We start from the raw sequence: 7,080 nt of genomic DNA on the forward strand, positions 1-7,080 counted from the left end.
AAGATCAGTGCCCTCTGGCAAGCTGAGAGAGCCATCGACCCACCCTGCAGCATACCCGTGTGTGTGTGAACTGTCAAGCTCTGGGCAGGGGAGGGCTGTGGAGTAGAGCAAGTTGAGGGGATGTGGGGTGGGGAGGCACTGAGCCTCAGCCCTGCCTGGGTTCTCTATCTTCAACTGGAACAGTAAGAGGCCAGGCTGGCTTTCAGAAGCTGCAAACTGCTGGTCGCCAGGCCTCTAGATGTGTCATATAGGTTTAAACCAATATTTAAAAACTAGGAAGTTTCATGCAAACACTGTGAAGAAGGGAGATGGGGCCACCCCAGGTCCACACCCCTTGAGCCATGATTGGCGACACTCTTCAGGCATGACAGAGTTCACCCACGTCCCCTCTGGCCCCTTCTCTCACTGGCCTGCTAGAACCAGCAGGTGCTCTATCTGGCCTCTGCTCCCACCTCTGTGGGTAGAAATTACCTCCCTTTGGACAGGAACAAGAAAAGCCCAGGAGAACAGAGTGGGGCTGGACAGCGGGGCAGACATGGGCCCACATAACCCCTGGACCCCATGTTTGCCCTACCCCGCCCCCCCCCCCCCCGGAAAACCCTGGCATCCCATGGGATCCCAGTCCATCTCAAGGACATGACAAAGCCTGGGATGTCTGATGTATCTGTTGAGACACTTTCATCAGCATGGACCTGAGGTTAGTTATAGCTTTTATTTAAAAAGTGCTTTTACTCCCCCAAACACCGCCCCATTTGCTTAACTCTCTCTAGCCCCTGTTTCCACACCTCGCCTCCAGCCCCTCTCCCTCCCTGCTGCCTCCTGCCTCTGTAAATAATCCTCTGTGCCTATAATTAGCCCCAAGAAGAATAATTCATAACAAACTTATTTCTCATGGCATCTTTCTTGCTAACGTGTTGCTGAGCGCCTCACAGGATCAGCAGGAGGGAAACCAGACTCAGGAAACAGCTGAGCGACTCCCCATGCGCTCCTCTCCCCGTCTGTCTGCAACCACAGAGCGGGTGGGGCGGGCTTAGCCTCCCCATTGTGTCCTCCCCAGCCGGCCTGAGCGGGAGGGTGGGCCCTGAGGAACAGCCAGGGTGGGTCTGGGATGGGAACCACCAATTCAGAGACTCTTCCAAGGGTAATCCTGATCTGAATGGCACTACTACTAATTACTATGCCCCAGGCTCTGCTTTTTAAAAATCAAGGTTGTCTTTTTTGATGTATAAAACAACCCCTGCTTCAAATTTATAGTCTGATGAGGTTTAACAAATGTATCCACCAGCACAATCAAGAGAGAAAACAATTTTGTTCCCCCTACAAACCACCCCTATAAGCCCCTTTACTATCAATCCCTTCTCCCAAGCCCAGCAACCACTGATCTGCTTTCTGTCACTAATATAGTTTTTCCTCTTCTAGAATGTCACAGAAATGGAATTATACAGTGTGCAGCCTTTTGTGCCAGCCTTCTTTCACTTAGCACAATGCTTTAGAGGTTCATCGGTGTTGTTGCTTGAATCAGTAGTTGGTTCCTTTTTATTGCCGAGCAGTATTCCATTATATGAATGTACCACAGCTTGTTTATCCATTCACCAGTGCTATTTCTAGATTTTGGTGATTACATGGCTGCTGTGAACATTCACGAATAGGCCTTTGGTGGATGGGTCTTCAATTCTCTTGGGAATGGGATTGCAAGGACATATGGTAAGCAAGTATTTAACCAGATTAGAAATTCTTTGTTTTATGTACTATATACATTCATATATAACATGTCACTTGATTTTCTCAACAACTTCACGAGTTAGGTACCATCATGAGTCCCATTTTATAGGTGACAAACTGAGGCTCAGAATGATGAAGTAACTTCCCCAAGATCACTCTGCTAGACGTGGCAGAGCCAGCGCTCTAGCTCCAGGGTGTTTGTCCAAAGCCCACTCCCCACCCCCCATCCATATACTGCTTCTCACAGCATTCCAGGGTTGATCCCTGGGTGAGGTTTGGGATAAGGGCCAGAAGGCTGATCTGAGAGCTGAAGGCCTGAGCCTGAGTCCCAGCTTCACCTATGGCTAGCAGTGTGACCTATACAAGTCCCTTAGACTCTGGCACATCCTGTCTGCAAATGGCACCCACAATTGCCTGGATCACTGAGCAGCTCTGTGGCTTGAAGAAAATAAATTGCAGCAGACATTTGGCACCCCCTCCAACTTTAGCTTTGTGATCATTATCATGCTGTCTGACTTCAGAGCCTTACAAGTTTAGTGGAAGAGGAAAGGATATCCCGTGGCCTGCCATGGGACTCAATGCACAACCAAGTCACACTGCATGCATTCACTGCCTAGTTATTCATCCCCCTCTGCTACAGAATGAATACTTGTGTCCCCCTCTCAAATTCATATGTTGAAATCCTAACCCCCAATGGTATTAGAAGACCTCAGGAATGGGATTAATGCCCTCATAAAACAGACCTAGAAAGCTCTCCACCCCTTCTGCTGCCACGTGAGGACACAGAGAGAAGACAGCCATCTACGAACCGGGAAGCAGGCCCTCACCAAATACTGAATCTGCCAGTGCCTCATCTTGGACTTCTCAGTCTCCAGAACTGAGAAATACATTTCTGTTTATAAGCCACCCAGTCTGGTATTTTTTTGTTATAGCAGCCTGAATGGGCTGAGACACCTTCTGTCTGGTGGATGGAGTTTTCCAGTGAGGAAATCCATGCCCAAATACCCAGAAGGAGGGAATGAGAGGGCAGCAACCTTCCCCATCTTGGCCACTCAAGGAATGGGGACACCCACGAGGAGGGCGAGAGTGAAGGAAGCAGGAAGCTCTCACCAACCCTGCTCCCCCCTGCTTTTTTGCAACAAGGATGTCAATGTGGGGTGGCCTGGGCAGGTCTCCTTGGCATCTGGTCCCATTTGTCCCACTGCAGAATGAGATTTCTCTGAAGCTTGCCTGGACATCATATATCCCCTTGTTTAGTGATTTAGAAGGGGGTCATCCAGAAGGTCTGGGGCCAGGTTAGAGAGAAGCCTCTCTCTTGTCCTGCCCACCCGCTCCCTCACAGAGAATCTCTACCTGTCCCTCACATGCGCCTTTGGCCACACTGAGGTCTGCTCCAGATCAGTGGCTCCTGGAAAAGGTGGGGGTCTCCACCAAACAGAAAGAGATGAAGAGATGTGGTCAGCCCCTTGCTGAGCCCAACTTATTAAAACAAGGGGAAAAGGGATGATGTGAGTATTACCTCATTGAGGGAAGCTGTAAGGCTTGATGGTGGGAATGAATCATGGCTCTAGTCCCTCCCCAGCTCACAGCCCAATCCCTGTCTCTGCACCACCTCATATGTGCCCCCCCCCCCAGCATGGCTGCATTCTTTCTTCCTCCTTCCAACACTCAGCTCCAGTCTTCTCTCCTTTAGACCAGCAGGTTCCTCCCAAGTCCTTCCTCTCCCCACCAACTCCTCCACCCCTGGCCAGTGTCGGAGAGGCCTGAAGGAGGTTAACACTTTGAGGAGAAAGAGGAAGTAGTGAATCCAAGGTAGGAGAAAGAACCCAGGTGCTGCCTGGATCCTAGAAAATTCTCTCCTGGGAGACCTGACCCTCCCCAAGTACCTCCACTTTTAGGTTAGGCCACCTTCTCCATGCACATGAGCCTTCCTGTCACATTTTGATTGGCACTACCAGGATAGCTTCAGAGGCAAAGACTCTACCCACAGACTGAGCAAGTCCAAGCTTTCACTAGGGGTGATGGCAAGGGACAGCCCAGGCCATGTGAACATGGCCAACAGGGACAACCTTGGGCCTGCCCAGCCAGCCTTTCCTCCTGGCCTGTCTGTGGCTCAGCAATGCTGTTATCCCATCCCACTGAACCAATGTGACAGTGGCCATCCATCACCCAGTTCCATCCAGCACACATGCCCTGGGATGCATGTCCACTCTGCTCACTGCCTGCAGATCAAGGAATGGTGGGGAGACAGAAGGGAGAAGTAAGCTGGAAGTGCAGTGAGGGATCAGAGGAGGCAGACGTGACTCCCTGAAAGGTATTTTGGGAGTGGTGTTAGGAAAGCAGTAACATTTGAGAAAGGCCTTGAAGGTGGCCTACTGATATAGGGTATCAGTAGGTGGAACAACAGGGGAGCAGCAGGTGCAAAAATCAGAGAAGCAGAAAAGAACATGCTCAATGATTGGATACCTGCTGACTTCTCCTCAGCCTCTATCCCTCCCTTGCCCCCAAACCTTTTCTTAGGGGATCCCCTGCTGTTTTGTATTCAGTTGTGTGGTTTGGGTGGAAATGACTCCCCCATCAACTCTGGGAGTGGGCCCTGAGTGACTTAAACCAAATGTATTTCTTTGCATTCCCTGTCTTGGCTTTGGCGATTGGTTTGGGAAAGGTACATGAGGCAATGAATGAATGATGTGAGGGCAAAGATGTGGAGGATGGGTTGCTGCAGTTACTTTGTTACCAAGACAAGGATGGTATAGAGTGTTGGGAGCCACCCAGAGGAAGCCAAGGATGTAGCCAATGTCACAGAAGGTAAAGCAGAGAAACAGAGAGAGTAGTTGCAGACTGACATGGTTTGAGCCAGTGGATCAAGTCTTGCCCAAAATCAGCCATACCTTTGGGCTTTACAGTTACAAGAGTCGATAACACCTATTTACTGTTTAAGACTGTTTGGTTGAGTTTTCTGTCATATTGTAACCAAAAGATGTTTAACTGAGAATCCAGTTTGGCTGGAGTATAGGCAACATGAGAAGAGAGGCATGAAGACTGGCAAGATGGAGCAGCAACATTTTACCAGGGGCTTAAATGACAGGTTGGGGAACCGCTATATATTTCCACAGATGCTGGAGGACCGTGGAAGATTTTTCAGCAAAAGCATGACTGGATCACACTGGCTTCCAAGAATCCTAAAATACCATCTGAATTGGGCCTCACCAATCCCTCCCTACCTCTCCAGCTCCCTCCCACAAGTTAAGCAGCAGAACCAGGTTTGTAAGAAGGCATAAGCTGTTCACCTTCCATGAGTAAGCAGGACCATCTTGCCTGGAGCAAGCTCTAGGAACATCCTCCTCCTATGGGGTAGGAGTCCACACCTGGAAGAATGGAGGTTCCACAGGACAAGAATTTGCTTCCTTCAGTGATGTGCTCCCAGCATCTAAAACAGAGACTGGCACATAGTAGGTAGGTGCTCAGTCAATGGTGAATGGATAGATGAATTCTCTGGAGCTGATTGGGACCTCCCGAGAGGAGCTAGCAGAGGTAGGCAGCAGAGCAGCCTCAAGAGAGGGCAACAACACCGCATGGAGCTGCCCGTGGTGCTGAAAATGTTTGCCACTGCTGGGACTGCTATCCGTGGTGCTAAAACAGAGACTACACAGTCTGGAAAGGGCTCACAAGCACCTAGGAACCACAGTGGGGAAACAGACTCCATAACCTTGTTTCCCCTTGCTAATTCCAGTCCCCGAAGACTTTCTGCATGAGAGAGATAACCTGGCACAGACCCAAGCAGGCCTGTTTCCTGACGGTAACCTTGTACCCAGCATAGGTATCAGTCCATCCGCAGGTGTCCAAGCTCTCCAGGGTCATATATGGGTTCCTAAAGGGCTTGAACATTAGTCTTCATTCAGCCAGCCTCTGCTGGGGACCCTGGAATAGGCATCCAGGCAGAGATGGGCCCTGGGCAGGCAGCCGGAGAGAGAGGCTGCATGCCAATAGCATTAACTGGAGGGCCTGGCAGGAGATTCCAGTCCTCATTGGCTCATGGACACTGCCAAGCAAGGTGCCTGTGCTAGAAGACGGTACACATAGGGAGGGTGTGTCTGTTCTGTGAGGACAGGTGAGATGGCAGGGGCAAGATGGTCAAGATGTTGACCTTCACAGATCAATACTGTGAAGTTAGAAATTGGAGAGTGGGGATGGGGAGTAAGTAAAGTTTCAGAACAGAGGTAGACTAGTAAGTGAGGAGCCATTTTCACCAAATAGGGATAAGGTAGTCCTAATTGCAGACACACACACACACACACACACACACACACACACACACACACACACACACAGGGCTACCAAGCTGTTAGGTCTGGCCCAGGTATCTGGCTCTGATGGGACTTCCTCTCTGACATCATCCTCACAGGGTGGAGGCCTCCCAACATCCTAATTTGGCCTAAGAACCACTCTGACTCTGCCATCCATGAACTTACCTAAACCTTTCTGGAAGCAATTCATATTTCCAGCCTGTATCACCTCCAGGGGAAATGATTTTCAAAGTTTATTCCCTGCTGAGTGCAGCAGGATTTCCTGTTATTGGTTTTAAACCTACCTCTCTTGAGCTTTGGTGGGGTCCTGGAGTGGGGATGGGTTCATTCTGCCAGGCTGGGATTTAGTAAGGGAGCCCATGTCCCTTCTCTAGGCTCTTTCTGACATTACAGATTTCTACCATATGCCCGCTTAGCTTCTCTCTGTATACTGGAGTTGTCCCAGGCAGGCCAGTCTGATTTTATACGACAGTTCTCTTCTCATCACAACTCTCTTGGTAACAACCACTCATGGTTGTACTGAACTTTATAGTTACCTACACATTGTCATCTGTGTGTGGTCTCAGTGTCTCTCACACTCCCTGTGAAACAGGCCCCAGAGATCATTACCTCCATGTCACAGATGTACAAACTGAGAGTAAAAGATGGGAAATAAATCACTCAGATCGTGTAAGTCTGTAGTAAAACCCAGGTTCCCCCCACCCACTCTTGGGTGGATGGCTCTCTGAAGGAGGCATGACCACAAGCACACCAGAATGTTGGAGGCAGGTAACCCTCACTCATGTGTCAGGAGAAAGGAACATTTATGGCTTATTTCAAACTCCCTTCCCAACCATGTCCAGCCTTCTATTGCTCTTCTGGGTCCCTCCTTAGGAAAGAAGCTTCAAATACATTCCCTCAGACACCATCCGCATTATTTTCCCCAAACTAAAACTTGCTGGCCTTTCTCCGCCCAGCCCACTGCCTTTCAAGATAAGATTTTCCTAAAGCTTATCCCTCACCAGCTTGGCATTTTACTACCACCCAGGAGAGTTTAGATTTAACTGCAAAT

Source organism: Suricata suricatta, chromosome 6 (assembly GCF_006229205.1).
Source record: "Suricata suricatta isolate VVHF042 chromosome 6, meerkat_22Aug2017_6uvM2_HiC, whole genome shotgun sequence".
NCBI classification, from domain to species: domain Eukaryota; kingdom Metazoa; phylum Chordata; class Mammalia; order Carnivora; family Herpestidae; genus Suricata; species Suricata suricatta.